A 13,985-nucleotide genomic window follows, 5' to 3' on the forward strand; every position below is an offset into this window, starting at 1 on the left:
AAGTTTTTTTTTTTTTTTTTTTTTTTTTTTTTTAACCAGTTAGAGACCAGCACTTAACGAAAAAAAAAAAAAGGAAAAAAGTTTCTGACTTCCCTGTTTGAACATTTGCTGAGGTAAGCCAAAAATCACTGAGGCTGTGAGAATTTCGTCTATGAGGGAATTTTGCACCAGTGGGAATCTACCCATGAGCCCTTCACAAGTAGGCAGGGTTTTCAGCTCCTATCTGTGCTGAAGCAATTCCATACTCTGCAACAGTCATGTGCTAATACCCATTAGTTCAGAAATAGGTCTCCTCTTACATCAGAGACTCACAGATAATTCCCAAAGAGGATGTCACCTGGCAGTGTTCAGATCTGTCTCTAAACATTTATGTTGTTAGAGCACAAAAATATTTCAGCCCTCTTTCATCAAATATTTTGATTTTTTTTTAAAAAAAAAACAAGATTTGGCTGAACAAGCACACTTGTTGCTTGAACACAAAGGAAGGTACGAGCTTCTGAACCTGCAAACTACAAAAGAGCATTTTGCCAGTGGAATTAAAGCAATGCTAACATGATGTTATTATACACTTATTGCAAGCGTGTGATCCCCAAAACATGCTTTTATTAATGGATCCCAAATCCTTTTATTAATGAAAGGACTCCAGTCATGTTGTGTGGGACCACCCTGGACATTTACTTCTGCAACCTGTGATCAGCAGGAGGAGGGATGGAGCTCGGTAATGGCGCTGTTGCAGCGACAGCGTGGCACATGACAGTTTCAGTTCATTGAATTTATGATGTGAAATTCCAACCCTGATCGTGAACACCCTCCCCTCCTCTCCTCCGAAAATTAATTCACATGAATTCCTGATTAATAATAAAAGGCTGTGCCATCAGCATTCAGAGCCCCAGCCGGGGCTGTCATGGCTCAGAGGGCAGAAATCTGCTTAGAGCTACAGGAGAACCCAACTGAATTTGTGGCGTCTCAGTCTATGAATGTGTAAGCACTTCATCTGTTCACCAAAACACAATGTGCTGGAAAGCAGCAGGCAGGAGTAGCTGTAACACATGATGGACGACGAGCAGGGCTAGGTGGCAGTATTCAAGCATTGAAACCAAGGTGATAAAGCTGGTATCACTGCATTTCCTGAAGGATGAACAGGAACCCGTTCACACCAGGGCTTTACTTTTACCAAGAAAAGGATCAAGCCAATTCACAATTTTAGATGCTTATCTTTTTCTTGATGTTTCTGGTAATGCCTGTATTATCTCCCCATGGGGAGTGTTTTGAGTTTGATGAGCAATGTCACTGTTTTTGTGAAGCTGGAAAGCCCATGTCGCTCATTTGCCCTCCACTTTGGCATGAGGAAAAGTTGATGGCATGACAGAAATCCTACTTCACCCATTCACAGAGTTCATTGGTAAAAAAAGCCATTTCCCTCACTTCCTACTTCAATTTGACCACGTTTAATGTACAAGGTGGGGGAAAGGTAGGTATTCAGATCTTATTCTGTAAGTGGCTGCTAGCATTGCTTAAAATAGCATATCAGAAATCTGTTTTCTCTGTTACAGCATCACAATTAGTACATCCACGCTACTAGAAATCCAGTGGAAAGCTATTTTCAAATAGATTACCCCTGTCTTGATGACCAAGTGTTTTCTCAACTGTTTAGTACCTTGTTATAACAATCCTAACCAGGAAATTTTGAAAAGAAGCAGCACTGAATTAATACACAGAACAGTTAAAAGACTGATGGTTTTTTTCTCCATACCTCCTCATCTGTAACATTCACATCCACTTTTTTTGATCGAATGGCTTTGGTTACATAGTCAATGTTGTTTTCTCTGCAGTAATCAAAAATGTTCTTGTCCTCTTCCCTATTCAGGAAACAAAAGCAAAAGAAGCATCGTGTTACTGCACAACATAAAGGCCACAGGCACATCATATGCTCCAGCTTTACTACAGACATTTCAGTAGTATCACTGGACTGAAACAGACACCTACTATTGCACATGTAGAATAATACAGTTTTTTTTCTAAGGTAACAGACAGAAGATCCTTCTTCTTAAAAAACAAAGATTTTAACAATATTATGCCAGGACAAAAGGAAGCTTACTCCTGTGAACTGGCACAAGAAATTTACAAAGTTGGCCAGCAATAACCACACTGAAGTCCCTGTATAAATCACTGCAATCCCACAGAAGACAAAAGGCTAAAGCTACTCTTCTCCCTGCCGTACAAACTTATTACAGTCACTCTGGGTGAAACCAAAGACACTTCTGATGCCATCCATCTCAAACAGTGGCCACTAACGGTGACTTGGAGAAAAAAGCAGGACATATGCAAAGTAATCTGTCCCTGGTTAGATCCTCCCAGCTTCAGAAATCTCAGTGGCTTAAGGATTTCTGTAGCTAGAGGCTGCATCCAGATGAGCATATTTATCAGCCTTTTCCCATTCCTTTTTCCACGCTATTCTGCTCTTTAGCCCATTCATACTCTCAGCCTCTCCAAAGGACAAGCTCCACAACTTAGTATTTTGTGTGTGAACAGTGGGGAAGAACTTTCTTTTGGTAACTTCAGAACAGGTGCCTTCTATTATTGAGTACTCTGTGGGAAGTATTGTCCAGGGATTCATGAAATGTTTGGTGTTTATCTTGGCATCTGACCACAGCGCTTCACTTCTATTTATTTTATTTTTATTTACCAGCCTGCAAGTGACCTAATTGCACTCCTTTTTTTTTGTTGGCAGTGTTAAGACAAAGCTTGATGACTGTCTCTGCTCAGAGCAGCAGGTGGGAGCGTGCAGAGGGATCAGTTTGTGTCTGTGCCAGGATGCCAGTGTGTGCTTGCGTATGCCTACCTGCAGGCAGAAAGGATCAAGCTGAGGCATCACAGGTGCTTGAGTTACACCTATAGCTTCTTCTGGAGCTAAAAGCAATAAATACGCTGGCTTCAGACAGTAAAACTTCTGTTCTTACCAGCCAACCAAAAAGAATCTCTGACGAAGTTGAAACCTTTCACAGATTCTTAAGAAATTACAAAAGAGCTTTGTACGAGCGACTGGAGCTACAATTGAAGAAGCTAATGTTAGGAATCTCTAGCAAAGGGACAGAGCAGAGCCAAGGCGTTTTTATCTTGCTGTATAAATGTGCACTCACATACCTAATTATGGGAAGTTACTGACACCAGTACTGCTGAGGAAGTACAACTCTCCTACCACCCATACTGGCATGCCAGGGGGAAGTTACTTATTCTAACAGAGCCAGTTTTCCTATGAGAAGGGGTTATGCCATACTACAGCAATCTAACACAGCCAATTCTCCTATGAGAAGGGGTTATGCCATACTACAGGAGGCACCTTTACAATAGTACCTTTAGGTATAGATACACTGATACAACTGTGTTGCTACCAAGGAGCAAAGGAAAGATGTCATTGGATTTCTAGAAGTAAACCAAACACCCACATACTACCCTCGCTTTCTAGTTTCCAGATGAAAACTACGGTTCAAATGAACCCCTCAGCATTGCTAAGGGACTCACTCGGCAGCTTCACAAGAGTTAAGGACAAAGTAGTTACCTCTCATGACATCTCCAGTTTTTAATCACCTTAAGACAGGAGGCACCTTTACAATAGTACCTTTAGGTATAGATACACTGATACAACTGTGTTGCTACCAAGGAGCAAAGGAAAGATGTCATTGGATTTCTAGAAGTAAACCAAACACCCACATACTACCCTCGCTTTCTAGTTTCCAGATGAAAACTACAGTTCAAATGAACCCCTCAGCGTTGCTAAGGGACTCACTCAGCAGCTTCACAAGAGTTAAAGACAAAGTAGTTACCTCTCGTGACATCTCCAGTTTTTAATCACCTTAAGACAGTCTGGGATCTTCAGCAGAACCCAGACCTGACAGCCTCAAAGGAAATTCTTCATAAAAACGGGAGGTTGGTGGAGCAGGGCAGACCCAGTAAGGAGGTTGTTCTGTGTCACTGCTGTGGGTTTTTGGGGCAGGAGAGAACAAACTGCAACGCAATGGGGCAGTTTCAGAACTGATCCCCAGTGAGAAAAGGCAACAGTGCTCCTCCTCTTCATCTGCACTGCTCTTGAACCTCACAGTCTGAAGAGCATCAGAGCAAGGAAAAGTACAATTTAAAAGTTATTTTCATTTCTGAGTAATGGGCTACAAAGAAAAAAAATGATGCTCTTCAACCTGTAGTCCCCAAAAATGAAAGTACCAATGTCACCCAGACCATGTGCCCTGCAGAGCACCATGGCACAGAGCTCCACGCACAACTTTGACTTTCAGTCTCATTATTACACACCTGGCACACTAAGTTACACTCTATTCTTCAGACTTCAAACATCTTTCTTCTTCCTCAGTGTCAGTAGAAGGTGGAAAAAAAATGCTGATATATAGCTCCTGCAGTAAAGAGCTGTTTTCTTCAGAGAATTCACTTCCTCTGACCTCTCTCTGGCATTGCTCCTTTAGTAGCACCATTCTCCTGCGCATCACCCCTATTCTTTGGATCCTCCCTCGTAGCTGACTTGCACCCTTCTAGCAAAGAGCTGGAGGCTGCACAAGATTTCACACTTTATATGTAGGCCTATGGACACTACAGAAGTCTTCCAGTTTCTTAACCAGTCTCTCATGAACTCATTCACTGGAGGTCTCATCCGTACACTACACGAGCTCCTGGGAAATAGATCACTGCATGCTTTAGATGCAATTACTTTGAAATCCGGCAAAAAAAGAATCTCATGGCAGGATTAGAAAAGGCAAAAGCTTATATTGCTCAAGATAGAGCTTGACAGATTCATGATGGAGGTTATGAGACGTGCCTGCCCCCACTAACAAGGGCTGATTTGATATGCTGGGAAGTCCGTCTAGTCCTACCCTGTTAGTCCAACCTCTCAAACACATCCTTGGCTGCTGAAAGCCGCCTATTGGGTGAAGCTGCTTTTTAGACAACACTGTAGAGTAACTTGATTCCAGCTGGTTTTTTTCCCCATTGCACAGCCACACACACTTTGTTTATTATGGACCACTCTTCTGCAACGCCAAAGCGGAGTCCAGTCTCTCACAGAATCACAGAATTGTAGTGGTTGGAAGGGATCAGAGATCATCAAGTCCTACCACAAAAAAAACCAACCAAACAAAAAAAAACCCACAAAAAAGCCACACACCACCACCCCCCCCCTAAACACACAACAACAACAACCAAACCAAAAACCATCTCCCCCCCACACAACATCCCACCACAAACCAATAATCTTGGGCACTAGAGCATGCCCTGAAGAGCCATGTCTACACGTTTCTTAAATACCTCCAGGGATGGTGACTCCACCCCCTCCCTGGGCAGTCCATTCCAATGCCTGACAACCCTTTCAGTAAAGAAATGTTTCCTAATATCCAACCTGAACTTCCCCTGGTGCAACTTGAAGCCATTACCCCTTGTCCTATTGTCTGTAGCTTGGAAGAAGAGACCGACCCCCGTCTCTCTACAGCTTCCTTTCAGGTACTTGTGCAGAGCAATAAGGTCTCTTGCCAGAGAAGTCCACAACCATCCTCAGTTACTCCTGGATGGTCTTCCATGCCACAACCACAAGCTCAGGCTGTGCCCTCTGTCCCTGGCAGCAATGCCACCCAGTCAGCCCCGGTGCCAGCATCTCTGCGTGCTGCAGAGAGCTCCAGGGCAGCTCAGCCGTGCCCACACCTCGCATGGCACCACCAGAGGTACCAGCAGAGCAGAAGGCACATGGCTGCAATGAAGTGACCATGCTCCGTGGGGACTGTGCTGCAGGGTCCACACCAGCAGAGAGAGAGAACATTTAGTACTGACACAGCAAAACCAGCCAATCTTCCTACCACAGCCTCCAGACAAGACTTCTACAGTCTTTTCCCAAGGATATTATTGTCTGTAAGGGGGAAATGACCTGACACAGCTCTTTGGATATGATTTAGCTTTTCTGGAATAACCAGCTCTGCAAATGCTCTATATGCCACCCTTCCAAAAAAACACTTTTCTTTCAGAGGGCTCCACAATGGAATTAATCCAGAATAGCAATTTCCCCACATGAAGCTGAGGTTTTGGGAAATTTTGTCTTTCTGCTTGCATTTATTTGTCAAGGTTTAAACCATTCCTCTGCCCCTGATGCCTCCTTTAAAAAGAAAATTAGCATATATTATCTACAACTTTTCTATAAATATTGCCAAAGAAAAATGAGCCCTTTCCTGAATAGATTTGAGCGAAGTCCGTATAGTCCTAAGACAGACATTTTACCTGCAACCTCATGCGAAGCTGCACTTCAGACTTTCAAAAAAATTTGATCTAGCCACATGCCAAAACCAGGAAGGGAAATGGAGGGGAAAAAAAAAAAAGCTCAGAGGAGTTAAAACCAGATTTTTGGAGGGACCAATACTGGAGAAAAAGCTACACTTGAATGGGGAATAGAATAAAGACAAGTTACTGCTATTTGCTGACTTTGCATTCATAACCACACAGGGCAAGTAAGAAATATAGCTTGAAAACCTTGCAATCAGGGTTGTTTTTCCCCCTCCATTTATTGTACATGCATGTTTGTGTACACACTGAATCATCCCTCTACTGTAGTAGCTAAAGGAAAACAAAAAGGATGCAGTGTTTTCATCAGAACAGCTCCTAGCAGGACTTTCCACTCCACATGAAACTGGTAAGAGTCAGCAACAAGACCCAGAAACTGGTAGAAATAGTCTAAAAACACATAGACAGAGGTAAGTCAGAAATAAAACAGTAAATGACACTGCAAAGACATTGCTCGGATAATTGGGGGGGGACGGGACAACCCATAGGATTTCTATCAGCATATTCAGAAAAATCTCAATTTGAGTAAAAATACATCATTCAAGACACCTTCAGATGGGAAAGACCATGAAGCTCAACCTAAAGATGTGCACAATTATTTAAAACTTGTAGGTAAAAGGAAGACTGAGATGCAAGTTGTTTCCAGGTCTGATATACAAGCACTGCCACTTTTTGTTGAGCCAAAAAAAGGTCTTCAAATCAGCGACCACTTGACTGTTAGTAAAAGCAGTGAATGTGTTTATTTCTTGAGGATGGCTGGAAGGCTTTCTCTTCTCCCTTGCTGACACATGTTCAACTCCCAAAGCTATTTGCTTCTGCTCTCCCCCAACCCCAGTAAGAGATGCTAACTCTGATTTAATGTCGAGCTGAAGCATATCTGTTGCCTGTGGGTAACACACGGGCAGCTTTTTCCATCCTTGAATAAAAGGACATGGAAGGACTTAAACCAAGCCATCTCTTCCCAGGGTTGGCAGGCTTCATAAGCTGTCCAAAACAGATATTTTGAGTCAAGAGTTTTTAAACAGCTCATGGAAAAGATCTGCCACTGGTTAATCAGCTTCAACTTCTTACCTGGAGTGCTAAAAACCTATTTGCTTCCTAAACAAGCCACCAAGACTGCCATGAAAAAGGGTACAGAAGAGACTTGAAATTCAGATATTCTACTCTTGTGCAGAGAGCATCCTCCAGGTTTGCCGCATCCTCTTCCTCCCCTCTCACAGGTTACCTCCAGCACAAACCTATTTGCTTCCTAAACAGCCACCGAGATTGCCATGAAAAAGGGCACAGAAGAGACTCGAAATTCAGATATTCTACTCTTGAGCAGAGAGCATCCTCTAGGTTTGCCGCATCCCCTTCCTCCCCTCTCACAGGTTACCTCCAGCACAGAGCTCTGGGCAGAGGGCTGCGATCAGGTGCTACTGGGGGTGTCCTCTCCTCTTTTCCTGGGGCTGGTCCAAGCCACCTCCCAGCGGACCTGCTGCAGAGTGGTCCCAGAGGCCACTAACAGGTGGCTTGGCCCATCCAGCTTGGCACGGCGCTGGCGGAGCGGAGCAGGCGGCGCGCGGGGAGCCAAGAGACACTCGCAACACTTACTGTTTATGTCAGGGCCCTCGGACCCCAAGGGACCCATTTTCACATAATCTATAATTATCTCTTCGCTTTAATCGCCTCGTCACTTCTGAGGCTCTCCTGGGCACAGGAAGAGGAAAAGCTCATTAACTGAACCTTTTCTCCTCTCTCCAGCCACCCATAGCTTTTAATTGCTTGGTGTTGTTATTATCTATCAGTGCAACTGGGATCATTTTCATAAGAAAGGGTGGTGGGAGGGGGGGAAGGCAGGAGTGGGTCCCCGAGGTATGCACCACAGACAAACCTTTGCTTTCTCAATTATTTATGCCAGCTGAGGTTTTACAAGCTGAATAAATCCATAACTCAAGTTTATTTTGAGCCGGCAGGCCGTCCCGGGGGAAGTGTTGCCCACTTGCCGGCACAGTGCCGTGCCGTCCTCGGAGAGCAGCCGGGACATAGCGAGACATGTGTCATTCCAATTCCCCACCCGCCCCACGCACTCCGGTAGATTAGCGGCCGCGCCGGAGAGGAGGCAGCCATGAAAAACCCCAAATAGGAGCTGCCACCCGAGAGATGAGCTCTCCCAAAAGGGAAGGCAAGCCCGAGACGAGCCGCCCCTTCTGCCCAACAAAGCCAAGCCCCAAGGGTCACCACTCCGGGGACAATAAAAAAGGGGGGTGGGGGAAGCAATAAACTTAGAATCATAGAATGGTTTGGGTTGGAAGGGACCTCAAAGATCATCTAGTTCCAACCCCCCTGCCATGGGCAGGGACACCTCCCACCAGACCAGGTTGCTCAAGGCCACATCCAGCCTGGCCTTGAACCCCTCCAGGGATGGGGCAGCCACAACTTCCCTGGGCAACCTGTTCCAGTGTCTCACCACCCTCACAGGAAAAAAAAAAAATAAATTCTTTCTGATATCTAATCTGAATCTTTTTTCTTCCAATTTAAAACCATTTCCCCTTGTCCTATCATTACCCTTCCTGGCAAAGAGTCCCTCCCCAGCTCTTCTATAGGCACCCTTCTTGGCAATCATCTTGAAGTCAGGGACTTGCCTGCTAAATATCACCAGAAGAGCATCCATTTCTAAATAACACTGACTTAAAAATAAATAAATAAATAAATAAAGCCCCCAAACCCCAGCTGCCTGGACCCACGGGTGTTTTGTTTGAGACACGCCACAGGCTGCTTGGGCTCCGCACAACCGGGAAAGCTCTTCCGCAGGGAGCGCACAGCCCGGCGTTTGTGCCGATGACAGACATCTGTGGCACAGCCACCCCATCCCAGCACAATACCCCTAATTCCCAACACGGCAAGGATGCTGGCCTCCCAGTCTTTGCAGCTTTGCCTTCCTTTTCCAGCCCTGGTGCTGTGGAAAGCAGGGCTGGAGGGAGAACACAAAACCCAAATCGTGCTCTGGAGAGACAGGCTCGTCTCAAAAAAAAAAAAAAAAAAAAAAAACATGCTCTGGAGCGCCGGGATCGTCTCAAAAAAAAAAAAAAATAGAAAAAGCTGTGGCTGCTCCAAAACGGCATCCTTGCAATGGATGCTGGAAGCAGCTCTTTAAAATTCAGCAGCCTTTGTGCCTGACCACACGCAGCGACCTCTGGTATTTTCTGCCAAAACAGTTCATTTGTCTCACACAACAACTAATCAATTCCCGAGGCCATCCATCACGGGGGCTCGCGCGAGCCGGCCCGGCAGCGGGGCCAGATGGCGGCTGCGTTAGTGGGATTAATACAATTCTGATAGATTACACAGCATCAGGCGGGCTCCCAAATACCAGGGGTGCCCGCTCCGCACCCCGATGCGAAAGGAAACCCCGCTCGCAACCGGGGTCACCCCCAAGCATTATGGAAAAGAGTGGAAGTTTCTATGAGAGAAGGGCTTCTTCAGCATCCCTTGGGATGGCAGAAGTGTAAAGCTTAGCTCAGGGAGCCCTCCGTGCCATCCTGGCATGCCAAGGCCCCATGGAAGCAGCCCATGGAAGAGTACAAGAGGGATCCTCCAGTGGAAGGGGAAAGGGACACGGATGTTTGGCAACATTATTTTGCCTTCTCCATCTGCCAAGCCAATGCTTTCGTTTCCTGGAAACACTTGTAAACTGCCTGCCCCCTCATCCCCGCTTTAAAGTTGAATTTCCACACCAAGGCCCCATGGAAGCAACCCATGGTAAGAGTGCAGGAGGGATCCTCCAGTGGAAGGGGAAAGGGACACGGATGTTTGGCAACATTATTTTGCCTTCTCCATCTGCCAAGCCAATGCTTTCGTTTCCTGGAAACACTTGTAAACTGCCTGCCCCCTCATCCCCGCTTTAAAGTTGAATTTCCAATGCTACGGTATTTTTGGCATCTCCCTCGGCTTGTGTCTCAGATTAGATTTATATTGGTGACACATCAGTCAACCTCGTCTCGCTGCTCATTTCCCAGGTTTGTGAAACTGTAATTATAGCTATTTGATCATGAAAGAGCTCAACTACTACTGCTTTTGTTCTGGTAATAAGATCAGAAAACAGACATATAGCTTTATCCAGCAGTAAAAAAAACCACCACCGCTATCCCCAGCCTGAAATCACAGATAATTTCTAAATCCTTCCTTCTAGAGGAACCTCCAAGTCCCATCATCAGTCACCAGCACGCATTATTTTTCTGTAATGCCCACAGTGAGATAAGTGATTTGCAGAGAAACACAGAGGCAGAGCACTATGCTAATACATTCTGCAACTGCTCCCCATTAGTCACTGGGGGTACTTGAGCTCTTTATTGCCAGGGTTTATTAATGACTCCTAATTGATGACCAGTGCCCAGCACCCCAAAGTAAATAACTGCTATGCCTCATTAGCTCAAGAGACCTTATCCTGGTTTGAGGATTGATCTATGAACACACAAATTGCACTGATTTAACCGGATCTCTTTCTAAATTGATTTAATTAGATCGGTATAACCTGTTTCTATGGATGCTCTTGAATTTATTTGGAATCAGTGCAATGTACTTCTGCGAGCCAGACTGACCATTTTTCTATCTTGTTCTCAAAGCAGAAACATTTGAGATAATTAGTGATAAGGCAAAATCAGCCCTGGCACCATCCCAGTTCCTCCTACTTCTGATCCACCTGACTTTAGGGTAGGGTATAGTTACTCCACTTGTCCAACATTTACAGATTTGCACATTAAACCCCAAGCATTTCATTCCATAAAAGGACTATAAGCATTATTTACACATAATTTTAGACACTCAGTTTGAAAACAATGACATTGCTGCTTCTCTTGGTAATTTACTGCTGATGGTAAGCTAGTGGTTTACACTGTTTAAAACAAGACCTCTCATCTTCCTATTACACAGCAGCAGCTTGGAGGAGGTTAATAATTTGTTAAACTGCTCAAAACCTTCTCGTAAGAATAAAATAAGTGAACCTGCTTAGGCAAACCTTCAAAACTCTGCACTTGCATTCTTGTCTGTCTCCTGGTGCACAGTGAGGTCGTGAAGGTGCTGGTCTCCAGATAAATTAGACAGCCTTCTCCTGCCTTTGCATCAGCGGAATCCTAAAGGGCATACAGTAGGCTGTGTTTGGCAGAGCAATGCCTGCTGAGAAATTGCTTTCAGCAGTCTGTCAGAACCCAGGGCTGATGAGGACTCAAGTTTTAGTTTTTAGTACACACACAAAAAGATTTTTATTTATTTATTTTATTCTGGACTTCCTCAATAGGATAAATATTTTCTAGTTACGGGATCATATCAACAGCCCTGGGAAACAGAGAATATAGTGTCTTGATTTATACATCAATTTTTGCAAGCTTGTTGTAAAGCTTCAGTAAGGCCCACCATAGACAACTGCGTCAGCAAAATAGTCTGCATCAAAGTTTCTTTTCTCAGATCTTGGGTTTCAAAGTAGTATATGCATACACACTGAACTTTCAGCATGGGACTTCCCAATAACTATCAAAGTGTTAACTTAATAGCTTGAGCCAGCATAAACGTATTCTTTCCCCTTAATCATTTTCATTTTCTTCCTTTACAGAAAATGCCTTATTTTTTTTTTAAGACTACATTCTATTTAGAAATGCACTGAAGTATTACTGAATGCCAATCTTACGGTCTTTTAAGTAACCTCTCACAGCCTCAGAGAAGTCACCCTTCTGAGGTGCTCTGTGCTTTAAATAAACTTGGATGCCAAATTCAATGTCTGGGGCCATCCTTCTTTGGCTCACCTGCTTGCAGATTTTGTACCAGTGCAATTTTGCTGTTTAGGGCTTTTCCTATTATAATTATCACCATTAGAGATGTGCCTTTACTTGCACACATTTATTCCCTGTTGCAGTACGAGAATGAACAGTAGACAAAAGCCATAATACATGGGCAACTGAGAGATCTCAAGCTGTACAACCTGCATGTGAGGGAAACAATGATGAGGACACTTCTATCGTGCAACTGAAGATGCTGACACCTGTGAGCCAAGCTGTGCTAATGGACCACATGAGTTTCCGTTCTGCCAGCAGAGTCAGGAAACTTCATTTAACTCACTTTCATCAAAATCACTCTATTCCAGGTGTGTCAAAGGCTACAGCTGCCTATAGCTAGTATAGCTATGCTATACTAAACATAGAGCACATGTGTTCCTCATGGTATGTTTGGAAAAAACATATTCAGAGCTGTATTCGGAGCTTCAAGTCCTGCACAAGTCATTCTCACGCCAGTAAAAAACCAAAAATATGACAAGAACATGTAGACTAGTCAAGCCAACCAGGGAAAACTGTTTTCTTGTATATTGCGCTGTATTTCATATCCAAGAAGGGGCACAGGCAGTACTTGGGATAGCCAAGCCTCTGAAAGCACTGAAGGACTAAGCATAGCTCATACTTCACACCCAACACTGGGCAGCACTGAGTTGTTCCACTCCTAAAAGAACAGCTTGAACAGGATTTAAACCACAAGGTGGAACTATGACATGAAGGACATTGGCTGAGACCTACATTGACAGAGCAGGGAAGAAAAGGAGCCTGGGGCTAGCAGAAGTGCTATTCCTCAAACAATGTGTTAAACCAAGGTCATACCCGACCCACCTCTGGTCAAGGTCCAGGCGTAAGTTAAAGACGTGTTGGCTCTCTACAAGAGGTGGAGAAGGCTACTCCTGGCCAACTGTTCCATCTCACTATAAAGAAGATTGCAACACCAAGGGAGATGCCCTCACTAATGCCGAGCACAAAGCTGCCACCGTATTTGCTTACTCAGAATGCAGCCATATCAATTTGTACCAGGGTTCCTTGCAAAGGGTTTGGAGCCACCTGCTTAAGATTTATTTTTCATTAGTTTGTGACAACAAGTCAGAGAAATGCTATGTTGGAGTTTTAACACTTCAGGAGAGTTCCCAGCAAGCTTGGGAGGCTGTGTGCAAAGAAATCAGTGTTTATCTTTTAATTTCCTGGGACTAAAACGATGCAAGACATTCAATAAAACAAATGGGATCACATACACATAAATGGGTGACTGCAACATGACAGCAAACACTGTTCAAGAATTTAGTCTTCCCTGACTTGTTCATCTCTACTAAAAATACGATGCTGCATTCTGAAAGATCCTCCAGACAATCATTTAGGTATTGGAATTAACATTACACCCATGATTAGCAGTCTGGAACAGTAAAAACCAACCAAACAAGAAAACCCAGCTGTCCTTATTCAGTAGCTAATGTCACTTACTACTTGCACCTTGACAGTTTTTAAATAGCAGCCATTCTAGTTCAGTAAATGCATTTCTGCCATGTGAGCTGCAGAAGCTAGAAAAAATTAAATTTGATATAAGGTACAAACTCTCCCTGAAAGCAAACATTGTCCAACACTAAAACCTTCTCTGAACAATCCTTAATGAGCGTATTGGTAAAGAAATAACTATTTGAGAAAGGTAGTGTCTGAATAGCTTTCTATTAAAAATATCCCCTATTACCTTTTTTTAGCCATAGAACTGAAAAATGGGAAGCTTTGCCCTTCCCCCACATTTTGCGCTAGGGAAAGGTTACTACCTGGCAATGATACAGGCAGTTATTGATTTAAATGATTATGGACCTGAAAAGTTCTTTCCTGTCATTTATTATCCTG

General features: G+C 44.0%; 1 protein-coding gene across 1 annotated transcript in view; it reads right to left on the minus strand.

Annotated features, from left to right (window-relative positions):
* ACBD6 (acyl-CoA binding domain containing 6) overlaps nt 1–13,985 on the minus strand; it is a 93,434-nt gene that overhangs the window by 58,382 nt on the left and 21,067 nt on the right. The gene's annotated exons all lie outside the window — the stretch shown is intronic.

Source organism: Calidris pugnax, unplaced genomic scaffold (assembly GCF_001431845.1).
Source record: "Calidris pugnax isolate Ruff unplaced genomic scaffold, ASM143184v1 scaffold63, whole genome shotgun sequence".
Taxonomy (NCBI): domain Eukaryota; kingdom Metazoa; phylum Chordata; class Aves; order Charadriiformes; family Scolopacidae; genus Calidris; species Calidris pugnax.